The following is a 20,664-nucleotide window of genomic DNA, read 5'->3' on the forward strand; positions in this document are numbered from 1 at the left end:
AGCCTCTCCTCATAGGACTTGTGCTTGAGTCCCTTCACCAGCCTCGTTGCTCTTCTCTGGACCTGCTCCAGCACCTCAATATCCTTCCTGAACTGAGGGGCCCAGAACTGGACACAGCACTCCAGGTGTGGCCTCACCAGTGCTGAGTACAGGGGAAGAATCACTTCCCTGGACCTGCTGGCCACACTGTTCCTGATCTAGGCCAGGATGCCATTGGCCTTCTTGGTCAGCTGGGCACACTGCTGGCTCATGTTCAGCTTCCTGTCAATCCAAACTCCCAGGTCCCTTTCTGCCTGGCTGCTCTCCAACCACTCTGTCCCCAGCCTGTAGCGCTGCAGGGGGTTGTTGTGGCCAAAGTGGTCTTGTTGAACCTCATCCCGTTGGAATCAGCCCAACTCTCCAGTCTGTCCAGGTCCCTCTGCAGAGCCCTCCTGCCTTCCAGCTGATCACATGTGGCAAAGGGCTGGGAAGAGATATTTTCATGCTCTTATCACTCACTTGTTTTTCGGTCAAGAAGGGAGTAAGATCTTCCCTTTTTTTTATCACATTTGTGTAGTCATCATTCTTTTTTTTTTTTTTGGTAAGAATATAATAAGCACAGATTGAAGATGTAAATTAAAAGGCTGCATAGGCAATACTTTTCAAGAAGTTGACTACTCTATATTGTTTTCAGATTTTTGGGAAATGTTAAAGGTCAGAATTCGTGTACTGTCATTCAAATCTTTTGAGTTTAGAACTTTACAAGAAAAGTTCAAGAGAGAAGAAAAATATTTTGCACATCTATTTGTCCTTCTTGTAAATCTCCTCATAACTGTCTGGAAAATGATTGAAAAGTTATTATTTTCTTTAAAGTATATTGTATTATAAAGGGTCTTTTCATGATAGATTGTATAATAAAGAGTCTTTTTATAAACAACTTATAACTTCAACAAATTATTTAAGCTGAAAAATAAAGCTGCCTTGTGGATGGAGTGCACTAAAAGTCATCAGCACATTTCAAGAGCTCTGAAACTGTCTCTGGGTATTAATACTTGACTAAGTTATTCAGTTTTGCAATCTGCTATTCATATATATATATTTAAATGAAGACATTTTCCTTGGAAAATCACAGTGGCCTAAATTGATCTCTGATTTCTGTAAATAGCTTGAATATATTTCTTCACATGATGTGTACACTGTATGCAGAATAATTTTTATAATAAATATATTAGAAGCTTTCATGTGTACAAATATGAAGAATGGCAAGATTTTTTATATGTTCATATTATTTATAGTCACAGTCTGTTTTATAAGTTATTTCCTACATGGCAGTGATTATGAATGTGCTAGGATTTTTCAGTGTTTGGCTGAATGTTGTATTAAATAATTACTGTTCAGAACAATATGCTGATGCTGGTCAATGATTTGAAATAAACTTTGATCCATCATTAAAAAACTGCACTTCATATATATTTTATCTAATGTAATGTTTTTGCCTGTGTTCTGTATTCACTGTGAGTAGATGACTCGTAAGGAAAAATTATTCTGTTCTCAAATTCTCCAGCCACTGCCATTCAAAAGTTATTAGATTAAACTAGTTTTAAAATTAGGAAACAATATCAGTAACTTAAGGATAAGAAGAAACAGTAAGCAAAAACCCGTTAAAACCCAGATGGTTCAAAAATAAGATATGTACAGGAATATATAATAAAATTGATAGACATATATGCATACACATTCATATATGTACACATCCAAAGCTATATATATTTACATATACATGTATGCTTGTACACACAAAGGAGAGATATACTTTAAATACATAAACAAATGAATAAAGGACATATATATTTTCAATATTAAATATTGAATTTAGGATAATTCTAAAGAATCTCAAGTATTTTATCTGTGTACCTAAAAGAAACCTTTCCTTCCCTGTCATGGGAAATATCTAGGACCACCTTTATGGTTTGGTCCATACATTCAATATCCTTTAAGTGTGCTACTTTGTTGACTACATTGGCTTTTCTTCTCATTCTTTAGGTTTTGTAAATAAAACTGGAGGATTTTTGATATATTACAAAGAATTAGCAGTGTCTACCAGTATGTGGATTGATTGCTTCTCACACAGAATTTTAGCACTTGGGTTAACTTCCAGTAAATATATAACACTTCATAATGTCTTTATTTCAGCTGACACTAAGGTATATGCTCACATGTAAGCGTATGTTCAGTCCATCATAAGTAAAACAGTGTAACTTATATTTAGTATCTGCAAAGCTTCTTTTGCTCAGGTATTTCAAACTTTCCCGTTATTTTTGGTTATGCAATGGTTAGACCTTTGCATTTAATTTAGCAGGAAAAAAGTACAAATTACAAGTTCAGAAGTATTTAGTTCCTAGTTAGTGCCTAGTGTGATTAAATAGGATTCTGGTCTGGCTTCAGAAAAGTCATATTACCTTCATTACACCATTTGTAAACCAATCAGCCTTGTCACCTCCCTCCCCATCCTTCATCTTACAGAAGACTGAAATTGGTTTATTTCTTTTCACTTAGGAAGAGGAAATAATCTAAAATTCTGTCCTGATAAAACAAAACTGTACTCTTTTGGTATGAGGTTTGTACTTCATTATTTTTGAGATAAGCCTTTGAAAATTCTTTCTACAGGTAGACCACCTTCTCTTGACAGAGATAACATGCACGTCTAGTGTATCAGATTGTTCTGAAAATATGAGTGGTTTGAAGTAACATGAGGGAAGGATTTGGTCTATTGAGTCAAATCAGTTCCTGATTACTTTTCTTCTTGTGGAGACTACCCTGTTGTGTTGAAATATGTCCCTGCAATACCATTCTGATTGTCAACACACTGAAGAACCACTGGTTTGTTAAAGGGCAGATAGCTGAAGGACTGATAACTTTTTGCTCTTTCTCTTCCTCCATCTACCATCCTAATAATTGCCATTAAGCATCAAGACTGTATATGGAAGTGCCTTTATTATAGAAGCAACAATAGTTGCTTTCAGCTATTCTAACATCTGAAACTGGGGTTCACAGTTGTCTGACTTTACCATGATTGTTATCTAGATTGTTGTGCTTTTCTAAGTTGTTTTCTGTGCTCCTTTCTCCCCATTGTGACACTTTTATTCTGAATCTCCAGTGAGGCTGTGTGACTTTCTATTGCTTACAGAAAACATAAACGTAACTATGGCTTTCAGCTTTCCCCATTATTCTCAAAATCATACAACATAATTTAATGTTTAGTGGTATTTTGCCATGTCCTTTATGTGTTATTTTTAAGCTTATCTATAATCACTGCCTACACTTTGTGGTAAAATATATCCAGAAAGATACTACACGTTTAAAAGACAACCGCCATCATTCAGTAGAATCAAAACACCCTTTGGTAGAAAATAATAGATTATATGTGATTTGTACGTGACATTGTACTGGATGGATTAGAATTTCCATGAGAGCCATGTAACATGACACAAAAAAAATGCTGATAAGGTACCAGAAAGCACAATTTTATTTTTTTTTTAATGAGAAAAATTTTACCTTTGTTACTTTTCAAGGTCAAAAACTTTTCAAGTGACCTCTAAGGAAAAAATCTTTAGAAGAGATTTAGGTTCTTGGAAAAACTTTCTCTCATTTTAGGAAGTAAATGTCATTTGGAGTCAAAAGCAGAACATGGGTTCTTTTTCAGTGCAATTACTTAATCAGTGCTTCTGAAGATTAGCCTGAAATACCACATAACTGAACGAAGCTCATTTTTCCTTACAAAAACAGAGCTCCATTCATTTAAACGTTAAAATAAAGTGTATCACTTTAGCTACAATGCTGTACTCTGCAGTATCTAGTTTCAATCAGTAAGAATCTTAATATAATAAAAAAATATATTGTAAATTAGACCTGAAAATGCGTCATTGTCAAAGAACATACTTACAAGTTCATGTTTCTAGTCACATTATTTAATCTTTTGTAATATTTTTGGTATGTCTCTCATTTACTCAGAAATTAAGGTGTTTGTTGTCCCTGGTGCTATTTCGCCTAATGGTTCAGATGATTTCCAATTCAATTTAAGTGAAGAAAAAGACTTTTCAAAGCGTAACGTTGGTTTTGCAGCTTTTTTTTTCTATTTTCTTTTACTACAAAAAGATCTTGGAGTTGAAAGCTGATATTTGTAAAATAGTAAACCTCACTGAGCTTTTTATGTTTTTGTAAGGTACCAAAAGTTATATTCTGTGTAATAAAATCAGGCAATTATTTTGTAAATGCATGTTTAACTATGCATGTTCACAGTGTGATGTAAATACCTGCCAAGAGACCTCTGCCTTTCAATTTTTTATGGTCTTAAAGAGTAGTGATAACAAAATTTTGTTGAGTGATCTGCATTTGTTCCTAGTCAGAAACACATGTGTTTCAGAGTCACAGAGGAAGAATCAATAGAAGATTTGAAATTTTACGTACCATGGCAGAGGAATCTTGAGGCACCTTATTGTTTTATATCTCAACAAGTTTCCCAAAAGTTTGCAGGATAATGCAGAAAAATCTTGTTTGAAAAATCCAGGACTATTCTTTTTGTTGTTCATTGATCAGTTTTCAACTAGTTTGACAAATTAATTCTATATTCTTTTTTCATTTTGTATTGGCCTCCACATTGTTGGGTCTATCTATTAAAATACCACACAGTTATAACAACTATAAAATAGCTATTGCATACATTTCCAATACTCTCTGGAAAATCCTGGAACACAAAACATGCTGAAGACATGTTTAGTCTTCCCCAGAATTTTTCCTTATAGGTTGCTACTTTAAGGTACATCTTTTAGGTATTTTGGTAAGCATTTTTTTCATAACTCATACGTAATTGTGTTTGTGAATTTTAGTAATAAAAGAAATATAGAGTTTTTTTTTACTCTGACCTACTACTTGATTTACACTAATAGTTAAAGCAAAATATTACTTTCCATTTAAGAACTATATTGATAGAAAGATGACTGTAAAGTGGGGAAATGGGAACTTAGGCTGTATATTACTTTGTTCTCTGCTTATATTTTCAGACAATTTTCAACTTTATGATCAAATATTTTGTCTCAACTTATACTAGGTACTACAAATAAATCATATAAAACAAGCAATCCTGATCCAGGTAATAAAATGTGAAAAAATAAATTATGCTAATAGGCCTTAAAAATGCATCGATAAAAGTATTTCCCCAAAGCGTTTGTATACTAGACATTGTTCATCTAATGTAAAATTCACAGAGCTAGTTGGTAACATTTTTCCTTCCCCTTTCTCTTTTCCTCCTTCCCTCTTTCCCCTTCCTGTCCTCTATGCTTGATAAGGCACTGATTTCTAATTTGCCTTTTTGTGAAATCCCCTCAGGCTAGTGTGAATTCTGAAAGAAATTAAAAGCTTTAAATCAGGCAGAGAACTGATTTGCTTACAGTTTAACCTGCATTAAAAGTTGTTGGCATATGCGACAGAGCTGGTGAGATTTTTCTCCTTCATTTCCTGTGAATAGAGACAGACTTTGTTACTATGAGCACAGACAATTTCCTAAGATCCTGAGTTTAATGAGGTCACAGATTGAAAGCTTCTGAGCACTTACTGGAATTTTATGTCAACCTCTAGATTGTCTAGCTTCAGTAATGGAGTGGCTAAAAAGTTGGTATTAACTTCCACACCTAAATATCCCTCACTACTAGATAAGGACCTCTGAATCTGACAAATATTAGCAGTATTTTTCAAACAAGTTCTTTCAGTCCAACAAGACCACTACTGGTCATTTAATTGTGGGTTTGGATAAGGAAACTCATTATATAATGGGATTAATCACATTATTGCCTTCTTTTTTAAATAGAATAGAATGTTCCAGTGAATAAGTTGTTATAAGTGAACAATAATTTAAAATATTTCAAGATATAATAGGTATATTATATTACTTATATTATGTTATATTATATTATATTCTACATATTACTTTATTCTTCCCTACATTATTATTACATTATTATGTGTCCCTAGATGACATATAATAAATTATGCAACTGTTGCCCACAATCTCTGCTTGGGTGGCTTACTCTGTCTCTCTGGAAATTAGAAGAATGTACCTTTGTAAGAAATTCAAAGTTTGTCCTATATTTGTGTGCAAATATGCAAGAAAACAGAGTTAATGTATTTGCAAGCTTAGCATTCCCTAAATGTATTTCAGCCACAGAATTAGAAAAGATTTCTTATTCAGTGAATATAAACACCTTCATATACACACACTAAAGAGTAATGTCTCTTAAATAATGGAAACAGGTTTTCCCAGGGAAAACCTTTGTGTTATAGGTGACTTTTTTCTTGAAAAAATGTGCCTTATGATGGTAATTTAAATACTAGAACAGCTGCTTTTCAGATGTAAAGAAGTATTATTATGAATGCAAACAGTTTCTTAAAGTTTGCTTCACTGTTTTATTTTTCATAGAAATCATAGAAAAATACAATGACTGTAGACAAATACAAATAGGGACATCAAGTGGCTATTCAGTCAAGTCTTCTCTCATTCTCCACCAAATCAAGGGCAGTCATACAAAATTCATTCCTGACAGATGTCTGTCTTCCCTGTTTTGTTTGTTTTTTAAAAAATAGTGGTTTACATTCTTTCTACTTTACAGTTAGTGTACTCTTGTACTTCCTTGAAAGAGTCAGAATTAAATAAGAATAAAAGTTTAAAATCATAGTGTGCTAAAAAAACGCCTGCATGTCCACTCATTTTTCAGCTGTATAACTTAAACCTGATGTCATATTTTCCTTAAAAACAGACATTAAAAAAATACTGATATAGCATGATTTCAGCAGGTAAAGCATTTGCAACATGTGGAGGTTATCTTTTAGTGGATAGTCTAGTGCTTTTCTTTTACTTGGAGTAGATTTTTAGGAAAATTCCCTAAGATTTCACTGAAGTCGTGATTTAACTTTTTGGACCTGAGGCAAACAACATACTTAAATTCTTCACTTTTATTGGTCTTTGTGGAAGTTAGAATCCTCCTGAAGGATAGCTTCCATGCAAATATATACTATATTTCCCACTTCTGTACCTCAGCTATTGAATGCTTTGAAATATGTAAGATGGTGCATCTGTATTCATAAGGGGATTGATCTAGGATGCCTTACAGCTTAACTGAACTGGGACGAAGGTTACAAATTAAGATGGGAAAAGGAAAGTACCAAGCTCAAGTGCACTAATGTTCCCTTCTGTAGAGATAAGGTTCTATCCACTATGGAAAGAAATTCCCCTGCTCATGTAGTCTAGATGAGAATGGACACTAAACATATGGCAATAAAGATCAGAAGTGACTAGAAATTAGTGAGAGTTCTCTTTACAAGAACATAAGCTGTAACCTTAAAAAAATTCCTAAGGTTCCAACTTTGTTTGTAATAGGTCTTAATAATGTCTTTCTAAACATATAGATGTTTTTAAGGATTTTTCCTTAAGGACCTATTTGTATGAATTACTCCCATTGCACAAGACATTTCCTAAACATTCTTGAATCACTGGATTCATCTCCATTTCTTTTCTTTGTGGGATCATTTTCTCAATGAAAATTGTATCTGTCAAAAGGGGAAAAAGGAAAAATCAAACGTTCTAATGGACTTTTATGTATCACACACATATTTTTTTTTTTTTAAATAGCATGGTATCTTTTTGATACTGTTGACTTTTCTGCCAGAAATTGTAACATATCTCCTCATAAACTGAAATTTCATAATTCAGTTTCTAAGCTCAGCTGTTACGTACAGCTGAAACGTTCAGCTATCTCTATTAGCTGAATAGAGTGAGAGTGCTGCAATTGCTACTCAGTAGAACACAAAACTCAGTGTTTGAAAGGGACATAAAAACTCCTGTAATCCTCTGCAAGGATGGATTGTGCTCAGTACACATGAAACGTCAAAAGCAGCAAGTAAGAATGTACATCAGTCTCTTACTATGAAGCACAGGAGACCAGGAAATGAGAGCATTTTTGTCACTTCCAAATACCAAAGCAGTTTTAAAGAAGGTGCTATTACACCTTGAAATACTTAAATGTAAAGCTTTTATTCTGTGTTTAACTGTCATCAGCTCTAATGGAAATTGTCTTAGTAGTAAATACAAAGGTCTACTGCTAAAAATAGTCAAAGCAGTCTGAACAAGGAGTTTTTTAAGCTTATTGCCACGGAGATATTTCTCTGAAAGCAAAATCTTTAAGTAGTTTCTCTAGGTTTTATTATATGAATAAAAGCTAAATTCAGTACAGTGTACAGTACATTTTCACAGATTCATTTTTATGAATGAAATCATAATAATTTTCATTTGAATGAAATTTTACATTCTCAGAGACTGGAAACAAAACAGCAATTGATAAAAAGCAGTTATGCACATTTTTATTATTTAAGAAATTTACAGCTTTACTGTTTGATGATCAAATGTGATATATCCTATGCTTATCTTCATTTGATATCTTGGAGATATATATATGTATAGTTCACTTATATGTAGTTCATTGTCCAGGTTGGATAAGGCTTTGAGCAACCTGGTGTCGTGGAAGGTGTCCTTGCATATGACAGGGGATTTGGAACTAGATGATCTTTGAGATGCCTTCCAACCAAGCCATACTATGATTCTGTGATTTTTTTCTAAGATAAAAGGTGGAATGTACAAATATTAGTGTGCAGCTGGACTGTCATGGGCTTACCCCATAGAAATGCCTTATTGGAAAATACAGTGTTGTTAGGATCTGATTATTAAAAGATGCCTCTGCCCGAATTAAGGTGCAAGTGAGACCATATGCCTAAGACAATAGTACAGATTTTATTTGACAGTAAATACGATGTAGAGAGAGAGAGATAGAAATATGAAGACAGAGAGAGAACAGGGTAGAGAGAGAGAATGAGAGAGAGACAGGTTAGGTAAAAAGATAAAGATAATACCACCACATGGATTCCAACAGTGTCCCACCGGTCCCTCTTCTTCTGGTCTTGGTGATAAGGATCCCAAAGTCGTGCTTCTGGAGTACCAGTTTTATATAGTCGAAGTCCTCAATACTCACAGGGCATTTCAGATGTTCTCACAACTTGGGATGGCATGGGTGTTTTCTTTCCCATAGTTTGCACAGTGATATTTTATCTGGTGTGCTAATTTCAAACCTTTACCTTCATTTAGGTCTGGAATTAATGCTTTCCTTTCTCACAGTTTTCCACAGTGGGAATGGTTGTCCAGATAGGTTACTCAGATCTGCCTTACCAGGCCTGGTTCCTGTTGTTGCCATCTGCTCTTATCTAAAGTTCCTGTTGTGGTGGCTTATTTTATGCAAATTTCCTTCTTTTACAGTGTTTTGAGACAATTAACTGTGTTCTTTAAGTCCTAATGGAAGTCCACACCAAAAAAAAAAATAGTACTTTACAAGATATTACTTTAAATATACAATCACTGTGTGTGATGCAGACTTGGAATCATTAACAATTGTTTTGCTACTGCTATTTGCAGTAGCACTCTCGTTACAAAGATGATGCCATGCATTTATGGATTAATCCCTTTTTTACTGGTTGCCTGTAGATACATTTTTTTGAAATGTTTTGTAAATTAGTAGAATGAAAGCTCAGGTTAGGCAAAACAATTTCAGACAGCTGTGATTAAAGCAGTATAATAGACATAATCTGGAAGCAATATTATAGGTGTTTTAGTAGTTTTAAGGGGCACAAATGCGTTGTTCTGCATCCCCCTGGAGAATTTGAAACATCAAGATTTTGGCTTTGGTCTGTAAGAAACACTACCCATTCACTCAGTTTGGACTGTGCCTGAGGGTGGACAGCTGAGATTTGGGCACTAGAGTGCATGGACTTATGTGTAATGCAGGCATTCTGCAAACAGAAATGCAGGGTCATTCCTGTGTAGGGAACTGATGCAAATAATGTTCCAGGATGTTCCATTGAACTGCTATTCCAAAAAATTTCTTCATCAGAAAAGAGGAATTAATTTATGCACATTTTAATGACAACAGGGGTACACTGTTTTTATAAATAATGACTTAAAACTCTATGTTGAAGATGACTTGTGTTCCTAGAAGAAAAGAAATTCTATCCTTGCACTGAGTTCCCTGTGACTTTGTGCTTACCATGTACCTAAAAAATCAATCAACAAATGAACTTAGTGTGGATTTCTGTAGGGAAATAAGATATTTGCTTAATAAATAAGGAAGATAAACTCCATTCCACATAAATAACTAGTTTACATATTTTTAATTTTTTTTTTTGAATTCCAATTATTGCTTAAGTCAGAGTCAGGATTTTAGTGATTTGGATGTTTGGTGTTCTGGCAGCAGAGCTCTATATTTGTCAGTTCCATGTGACCTAACATTCAGTCCATGAGGAAGAGGAATTCTGAAGCGGAGCCTGGAAGATTACTGTACAAATTAATGAGACTTGGTAAATATTTTTTTTCCTAATGTGGAACACTAAGAAGCTTTTTTGCATTAGTCTTGCCCTTTTAATTTTGGCACTCTTTTGCCTTTACTTTTGCCTGTTTATATATAGTAATAAGATTTAACTCTATTTCTTTTTCCTGAGTGAATCGGAGTACCAGGTTTTCTCCTTCAAACTTACCTACCAGATGTGAGAGAGAAAATTGACTGTGTCCAAGTCTTTATGCAGTCAATGACCAGTAACTTAGTGCTGATCTTTGTATTCCAGGACTCTGTTTTTTCCACTTGACCACACTGTTTATGGATCCAGAGATATATAGGAGAGGCTTTAGAGACAGTTTATACTTAGTCTTCTGAGCAGAAACAGGACTGTCAGCTGGAGGCAATAGCCCTGAGAATTCTATGAAGGATTCACTCAGAGTTCTCAACAGCTTTAACTAGATTTTTTGTGCCCTGTGCCAGCTGATGCTGCTTTCATCCATTGCCTTCAGTTCCCCTCCATACAGATAATTTACTTCAGTTTCATCCTTCAACTTCATCGTTTATTCTCCTCCCTCCTCAGCTTAACTTCTTATTTTCTTCCTGAAACGGATTAATGCAAAAATAAACATATAAATATTTTAATATGGTATTATCATGATGATTTAGCCATATGCTGGAATCCCATTTTGAGCTCTGGTTTTATGTTAGCCCTGTATACGTGATTTTGATTGTGAAATTTTCAAGTGCAACAGGAGCAGTCTTTTAGTTGATATTTGTACTGCATCATTTTATGAGCATCCTGTACATCAAATTCTAAATAACTTAGGGATGTAGATATTATGTGCAAATCTTTTATTATTAAACCTCAGAAAGCTGGCAATACTTCCAGCTTAAGTGGGCTCATTATACTATAATAAAAGGATATATTATGAGGTCAAGGATTAAAGGAAGTAGGGATATCGGCATAATTTTTGCGGCAAAATCTTTGGTAGCAGAAGTATGTTATCATGATTCTTGTTTATCAGCCAGGAGGGAAAAATGTGCTTCAAAATAAGAAATGCTGCCTAAGAACACTACCAGTTGTAGCTAGAATACTTGGAAAGTAATTGTTGGTATAGACAGAAATTTTAATATGCTTTCTCAAACTTCCTTCTTGATGAGGGCTTCCATTAGAGGGTTTCAGTTGAACTTCAAGTGTTTTATAATAGCAGTAGAAGATATTTAATTATTGTAAAAATATTTAATTATTTTTATGTCTGAGTTTCTGCAGATTTGAAATTAACATGGTAAACCCTCAAACTTGATCTAACTTTAACTCCAGTTGCCCCATCTGTTGTCTATATGCCTCAAACATATGGTTCTGTTGACCTGAGCAGTATGCTGGTTATTAATAGGACATTATTTCTTAAACATATAACACATTTTAAACAAAAGATAAAATATATTTCTTAAAAACAAAGTCAGATTTAAAAGGGTAACCTGAATAATCTTATATAAATGAAGTCTGTCAAGATTTTGAGCAAATTTAGGTAAAACTCTTCCAGATAGATGTATTTCTTCTTACACATTACTCTAACTGTAAAGTCATGAACATTCCTTCCGTCTTCAGATAAAATCTCTCATCTGTGATTGACTTATCATTTAATTCACCAATATGATCCTACATTGAGATAAAAGAGTGAAATACAGGGTCTCAATCAGAAACAGAAAAGTGTTCCATGTAGTAATTTGGGAGCAGATCCCTTTTTGGCTAGATCCAGTGACATCAGTGTTAGTAAGCTAGCAATGAGTTAAATCCTTTTCATTTCAGTTGATTATTGCCTTGTATATAAAATCTGAAAAAATGGTATTCATACACATAAAATAAGCTCGATCTTCAAGATCTGCTTAATAAATTCAAACCTGTTTTTAAAATTGCTTGTAAAAAATAAGTAGGGAAAGAATTTAGTGGTGCTTAATCTGGAAAAAAAAATGTTTGTGAATACTTTCCCTCTAGAAACAGACACTGTGAATACTACTCCACCAGAGACTGCACGAATCTGTTGAAGTGAAACAAGCGTCTGCAAAGCCCCCATATTTAATCTTCCACTTCTCTCAGAAAAACAACATATGCTTCAGATGTTCCTCCAGTTATAGTTTGTTTTTATAGGTGACTTCAGATATTTTGAGGGAAGAAGATGCTTTGGGAAACCGCTAATGTGATTGAACTGAAAACTGATCAACATTCAGGTAGTCAAAACTCAGGTCTGCATAGTTTATATCATATGTTCCCTGGGTTCACCTTCTTTGTGCTTGCTTTCAGTTTTATTTTAATTCCTGCAGGCCAGCTGGGGATGAGGAAAAGGCTGGAAGAATGTCTGTAGCAGAACTGATGGAGCTGAGGCTCAACAGAAAACTTTCCATTGCTTCAAAACTTAAAAGCAGGTCTCAAGAACAGGGAGTCTGAATACAAAAATGCAAAGAGTGTATAAACTCTTAATAACACTTTCAAATACTCCTCCTAGTGTTAAGTAATTGCAGTTTATTAGAGGGAACTGATTTACTTATTTATATCAGGAGATAGAGTAGGATCAACATGGCAAAGTATAATTTATTGAAGGTTAACCTATCTATCAGTTATTTAGGAGAGTTTTTCTCTCCACAGTATTTCTGTTGCATAAGGCAGTTTGGGCCTTATTTCTATGTCAGAGCAACTGAGACAGAGAGGGAGGCATGCTTAGGGATATGTAGGAAGTTTGTGAATAGCAGTCCCAGGTTTTGAAACTCAGTTCAGTATGTTAATCATTAAACCGTCTCACTCTCTTCCCCACTGATACATTTTTTGAATGTATTTTCTCAGTCAGTGATCACATTCTTACTTAACAATAGAGAACATATCAGGTGAAAACTACAGGTATTTAATTTCACATCAGTAAGTGGCATTGCAGAAAAGAATCTCCTTCCGAAAGATAAAGCTTCCTTATATCTACTGGTACTTTAGCAGATGGTTGACATCACTTTTCCTTGCTTTTTCAAATAATTATGTAGCTAGATAATCACTGTATAAATCAAAGAACAAACTAAACTGAAAGAAGATCTAAGGGATCCACATGTACTTACTGCAATGAATCATCATTATGTGCTCTTTATAAAACCCCATCTGCTGTAAGGTTGCTAGTGTCAGCAAGTTTTATTACAAATACTACTTTTATAAAACACCTAATCCACTAGCATCAGTATTAGTTCAAAGAATTATGGTATAGATGTGTATATTATGCATGTTATACAACTCAGAATATATTTATCAGGGCAGTAATACTATATTTGAATTCATCTTAACACAGAGCAGGCAGAACAATAACGTAAGCATCTATCTTCTGGTTCACAGGGCTGAACTGAGAATACAAGTGATACATTGCAGTTTACCAGTCATATAATTTCTGCATGAATGAAATAATCCCTGTAAAAATTCAATCTCTGTTAAAAAAAAAAAAAAAAGAAAAAGAAAAAGAAGAACTTTAATCATCCAGGAAATATCTACTCAGTTGTATCTTTGTGAGTAAAGGGAGTATAATAGACATTATGATCTTAAACATGAAGGAGACCTAAGACACATATCACCTTTCTAGTAAAAACCACTCAGTTAAATAGTTTCTATGAGGTCCTCCCATTTAGTTTGAATGTTTTATTTGATAGGAGAAAACATCTCATATACAGTTAATGCCCAAGTAATCATGAGGTAGAGACATTACTATCTCTCTAAATTCCTCTGGCCAGGACAGGTGGATTTAAGTTTAAACTGCATTATTAGTTTAGCCAAATTTCAGAATTGGAGTGTCTACTGGGAATTTTTATGTCACATTCACTATTTTAAGACACTGCTGCTGACAATCAGCCTTTACAAGGTCTTGCTAAATACCTATCCCTTATCTTCTTATCCATTCCTAAATCTATTCTCTTGGCAAAATTCCATTTCCAGTTCAGTTTCCCAAACTTTGCATTGTAGCCTCATGCATTCTGTTAGAACATAGCTCTCTTTTTGGATGAAAAAATCAATTTTATATTTTACTTCATAGATACCTCAATATTGTTTTGAGGTACTATATGCCCAATAGTATCAGTATCAGTAGAAAAGAGGGTAGTTCTTTACATGTGTTAGGATCTATCAACTGCACCATGTGTTATGCTGTGGAAAACTGAAAGAATGGTTAAATTTTTGTATGTTTAATAGAAGTTTCAGATGATAGAATAGTAATAAATGTACAACATTTTCAGTCTTCTATGTAGATTTGAATTTTGGAGTAATATGTGCTTAACTTTTGCCATTATTGTATATTTATGGTAGGCCTGTTTGTATAGGGCTTGCAATTAAAAGAAACGTATTGATTATATGTGGCGGCCTGTAAAAATTTGGAGAAATGACAGTGCCCCATTGGTCCCCAAAGTTTAGAGCTACCAATTTAGAAAATAGCTGATCCTCACCTGGTTGTGTTGACAATGTTCCATTAAGGAAACTTCTTCAACAGGAACTGGATGGCATTAACACACAACCATACTAAACTCTGTATCATTACAAGCCAACAGTTCTGGGAGGAATACTATTACAGTTATCTGAAATATAGTGAATGTCTTTCCTCCTACGTGTTACATTTAGCTTACCACTAATGTGAGAAGCATCATGCTTATATTAAACATTATTCTTATACTATTTCTGCCCTCTCTATTAAAACCTAGAACTTTGTAGGCATTAGGGAGCTTTCTATCTATATGATTTTCCATAAATTGGAGGTCCAAATGCAAAATTTAGAGCTCATAAACATTAGATGGATTTGTGAGTGACAATCCCTGGAGGGCTTTAGATCCATAAACTAATGAGACATACATATAGTGGAATAGGGAAGGGTATTTTTATCTGTGATTTACAAACTAGTTCCAAACTTGTTCAGGTCATTAATGGAAAACTTTATCCATTTTCCTAACATCAGCGTTACAAAATTTTGTGAGATAATTAGCATCTTTACAAACGAATACATTATGAATTGGAACTGTAAGGGAAAAGTGATTTGGCATCATCTTCTAAAACTTTGGAGTCATAACATGAGTAAAATGGGTATAGCTTTCCACTAATTATGATGTAAAGGCTTACAATGGAAAGGGAATCGTACCTTCAAGTGTAAGATGACGTGTGACGTATGGCAACCCTGTTAGTGAAGGGAGAGGCATGTCACAAAAGCAATAATGATTTTGCTTTATGTCATGCCACAAGGTAGCAGTGTTGTGGTACAATCTTGATAATTTTCTGATGCAAGTCACTGAGCATGGGATCAGCTCTGCTTCTATCAAAATCAACAGAAGTTTTGCTGTTGACTTCTGAGGACTGTTTCCAATACAACCAGTGAAACCTCACTTCAATAGTTGATGTGCAATGTACTGATAAATATCACAATCCCTGCTACATAATATTTCATTATTGATTAGACTTCTAATCAATGCAAAAAAATATAATTTGATTTTGTATTTCTTTTTTCTTGCTTTGTTCTAGTATCTGTGAAAGTGAAAATTACTACAACAAAAAGTGGAAATGTGAAAAAAAAGTGACTAATAGAGTAATTAAGGTAGCTTTTTATTCCATCAGTAGGAATTTGAGAATATTGTTCAGACAAGAATTTTTCAATATATGCTTTTTTATTAGCTATTTTTTTCTATTGTTGAAGGTATATGTAATCAGGTATGAAGGTTTTTTTTAATTCTGAAGATCAGATATTGTGGAAGGTCAATGGTTGTCTGGTGAAAATTAAACATTAGTTCTAATTTATTTTTTTTTAATGGTTTGGGCTGAAAGGGGACCTTGAAGACCATCTAATTCCAACCCTCCTGCCATAGAGAGGGACACCTTCCACTAGACCAGCTAAGTTATTTAGAATTTGACATACAGGATGCCCATAAAATGATGCAGTACAAATATCAACTAAAAGACTGTTCCTGTTGCACTTGAAAATTTCACAGTCAAACCCACGTATACAGGGCTAACATAAAACCAGAGCCCCATCCAATCTGGCCTTGAACACCTCCTCCCCCTCCTGCTGCACTGACCTTGGTGTCTGCACATTGGTGCTGTTGCTGGCACCAATATTCTCACTCTTCTCTCTGGCTGCTGCTCTGCTGCAATTTTCTTTTTCCCCCTTCTTAAAAGAGAGGTGCTACCAGTGTTGCTGATGGGCTTGGCCTTGGCTAGTGTCATGTCCGTCTTGGAGCTGTCTGGCATTGGCTCCATCAGACACCGGGGAAGCTTCTAGAGGCTTCTTGCTGAAGCCTCCCCGCTACAAAAACCTTGCTATGAAAACCCAATATGGGAGTTTATAAGGGACCTAGGCATTAAAATAAATAGGAAATTATCAAGAAGAGAAGGGGCAGGGTAGGAAAAAATGTCAGCCCTTTGCAATGACTAAAACAGTTATCCTGTAGGGAAAAAAATCCCCACAAATGTGCTTACACATAGGGCTATGTCATGGTACCATGCTCCTAGCTGGGATCCAGGTCTCATAATCATCGTGGCAGATCAGAACAACCAGTGTGTGAACATAAAACCTTATTGCATGGCACATGTGGAATGGGACCAAACACAGGATCAACCAAAAACGATACTCTTGGCACTGCATAACTATTGTGACTTGACTCTTCAGAGTTTCTATTTTTTTAATCACAATTGTTTTTTTCTAGATTTAACAACATATATGTTTGGTGAGAGATAATTGGATTCTCTGTGTTCATAACTGCAAGATTTCATTAAAGAGTAGAATGACTTACAGATCCACCCTAATAACTTGACAGTACAGACCAATTCAGAGACAGACAGATGGCTTAAAGAAAAAAATCCAGAATTTTATCAGCAAAAAATCCTGATTTTAAGTTCATTCTAAGTATCCTAATGTCCTTTGAACAGCAGTGATCTCAGTTTTTTATATATTTTGGCTACTTCAGTTAACAAACACAAATCAGTTTGTTGTCTTTTTTCTAGACAGAATTATGTCATTTTGTAAAGTGCAAGAGAGAAATTAAAAGGTACAATTTTTAATAAATACTAAAGTAGGATTAGCTTCTTTTTTTTCTTAGTCACACAGTCTATAATAAAAGGATCCTATCTCATTTTTATTTTAATAATTATTTTTTATGTGTGCATACACATATTTACAAAGAAATATATCACAACTAAACAGGTGCACACAGTACCAATTTTTAAACAGTTAACTATAATACTCTGAGTTTTACACCAGTGTAGCCCAGTGCATTTAACTCACTCATGAGTGTGGATTTAACTCACTGTTCAGAAAGAGCATGTGAAGAGTGTTGCTTGGTAGGAATCTTTAAAATAATTTCTTTTATAAAACTGAATTTAAAAACAATTGTACGGTGTCCTTGTGTTTTTTAATATGCATATATAGCATTTATTGAAGACCCTCTATCAAATCTTACTTGAAAAATAGTGAACTATGAGTTGCTCCTATTTTACCTCCTCAGTTTTGTCACAATTTCAAAGTGACCCTAAAAGCCCTGTCTGTAAACATTTCCTATTTACACCTGTGCAACTTAGTTTTCTTCAATGAGCTTCCATAAATAAAATGGAGCATCAATAGAGCAGAACTGATCACCATGGGACTCCAAAAGGTTGGTTACACAAAATTAACCTATTAGTTAGGGGAGTAGAACTGTAGTCTGATAGAGATTATTTCACTATTTCAGGCACACTGAATATGCAGATCTCATTGCTAGTTGGGTAGGGGATCTTCAAGACAACTGCTGCAACTGAAGAAAATAGTATTGACTTGGTAGATGCAAATCATTCTTGAAAGTACTGTAAATTAAGTCCCTTGATAGACTAACGTGCAAAGACATATTAAAAGTTTTGGATTTGTATGAAGTCTGAAACAGAATTCCTGATACTTACAGGTATCAAACTCCCCTGAAATTTGGGTTGGTTTGCTTAACACTGTATTTGAAGGGTGGCTGCATCCTGACACAAAAAGATATGTTTGTGTGTGTGTGTGTGTGTGTGAAGTTGCTAATAGAAACCTGTTCTCTGTTTACTGTGTTATTATCATTGTGAACAGCAGAAGAATAATCAGAAAAATATTCTACAGTGCATAAAAAGCGTTTGTTGGGAGAAGTGTAAGGGACAGGCAGCTCTCTTTTTCACAGGCAACCTCTAGGACATTGCATGGTATTGAGCAGGAAGGGAGGAGAAGTATTTGCCTGGGAATCTGATAAGTTCTTTTCAATTACTAGTCTCCATTTATTTATTCTTCTGGGGAAGTCAGTTCTTCAGAAGATGGGAAACCTGTCTCTGACAGAGCTTTTCATTGTTCCCCTGTGAGAAAAGTCAAGTTTTGTTTCCCAATTTTGACTGTATTCATGACTGGTAGAAGCCTGAAGTCTCTACTTACCAGAGACAATGTATTTCCATCAGTAGAGAGAAAGAGAGACCCTTGCTCTAGATGATCTTTGAACTCTGGGCTCACCTTTTTCTTGTCTTCTTTCCCACTCTTCTATTATTTAACTATTCAACACAAAGTAGCAATTCGCTTTTACTGAGAAGCTTAATCCCCTCTTTCATTCAGCGTGCCAGTCTTTCCTCCAGCTCACTGCCTAGTAGCATTATGGCCTTAATTTGGGATTGATTGTATGTAATCTCCTCACACCTCAAGCCTTGCCTTCTGCACTTGAAGCAAGCCAGTGTTCCGCAAAACTCAATGCACCTTCCTGCTCAGCGTCATTCCTCTTCCTTTTAGAAACCTGGCAATACTAGGTAGAGAAAAGCCCATACTGTTGTTGGTCTGGATATGAAGGATCATAGGCTGCAGGGAAAGGAAGAGAAGCAGGAATAATATACCATTATGCAAAGACAAAACTCATCTGAACCTATCCAAGAGTTGTAGAGTTCCCATGGGATGTAAAGGGCATAGGGAGAGAGAGACATCCTTCTATTTTTCTTCTCTAAAGGTAACTTCAGTTTCTTAAAACCTCTTTTTCCCACTGTGAAAAGAAACATCTAGTTTGTACTGCATGAAGCATATGACCTTCACGACCAGAAGTCTTTTGGCAGGAGCAAGTTGGATGGGAAGCTTTACTGCATAATGTAACTAGCAGTTTTAATAGTACTAAGTATGCTTAATTGACAAAGCCTCAACTTCAATAATAAAATTCTAAGTATTTAAAATAAGACCTTGCAATTTCAGTAATATTACCTTATATCTTAGTCATCAAAAATACATAAACTACTTTTACATCTCACATTTTAGAAATGTGATTAGTTTTTATGAACATAGTTTTACATCTCCAGCTCACTGGGTTTTTACATCATAAGTCTTGCATTGCTAGTTTTGCCACTTTTCTAAAATTTTAGTTACTTTTTTCAAAAGTACGTTTTTGTCCTAATATCTCTATGGAATAACACAAATGCACGGAAAAGTTTTAAGACAGTGGAAAAGAAATAAAAGAATTATCATTATTATAATAGTTAATGTTCTGGTATACATTTGAATATTTTAGTTTAAACTTTTGATTTGAGGAACATCACTTAATACTTTTTCATTGGTTGATATTGGTAAGAAAATTCATAAGACCTGAAATAGTTCTGAAGGTAAAAATTTGCTTTCTGGAGATCTCTCTTAAATCTCAGCAGCCATTCGGTGCAATTTTGTGAAGTGTATCGGGGCATTAATTAATTTCTGTCTTCCTCTAGAAATGTGTAAACCCACATATGAAATATCTACAAGTCCTTTTACAGTTAATATCTGACCCTGGAGATGCCATAAGCTCACTATTGTGTATTTTTTTTAATGATAAAATTACCTTACAAGTGAAGTTTTGTCCCTATGCATGCCTATGACTACATAAGCCTGAAACATTGTCAGACTTTATTAAAATACATTTTGCTAGGAATATAATGAGTAGAAGTAGAGCTTTGGGCTTCCTTCCTGCAAACTCCAACAGATATTTTAAAGAATATCTAATAGACTAATCCCGAGACATAGAAGAAATTCCTTCTAATTTTAGCTAAAGGTAGTTAGATAATTCATTTGTACTCTCTTATACCTGACTAAAGGGTTCTGAATTTACCAATCCTATCTTGTATGCCAAGTCTAACTCGTATAATAACGAAGTTGTAGGACTCCCTTAACCTTGCTAGCTGAAACCATTTTACTTTACAGAGAATAATTAAAGATTTACTGGGACACAGAAGAGAAGGGGGGAAATGGTGAACTTGCTTGTTAGCCAGTGG

The sequence above is a fragment of the Pipra filicauda genome, unplaced genomic scaffold (genome assembly GCF_003945595.2).
Source record: "Pipra filicauda isolate LSUMZ 115617 unplaced genomic scaffold, ASM394559v2 scaffold67_size6003252_pilon, whole genome shotgun sequence".
Lineage (NCBI taxonomy): Eukaryota > Metazoa > Chordata > Aves > Passeriformes > Pipridae > Pipra > Pipra filicauda.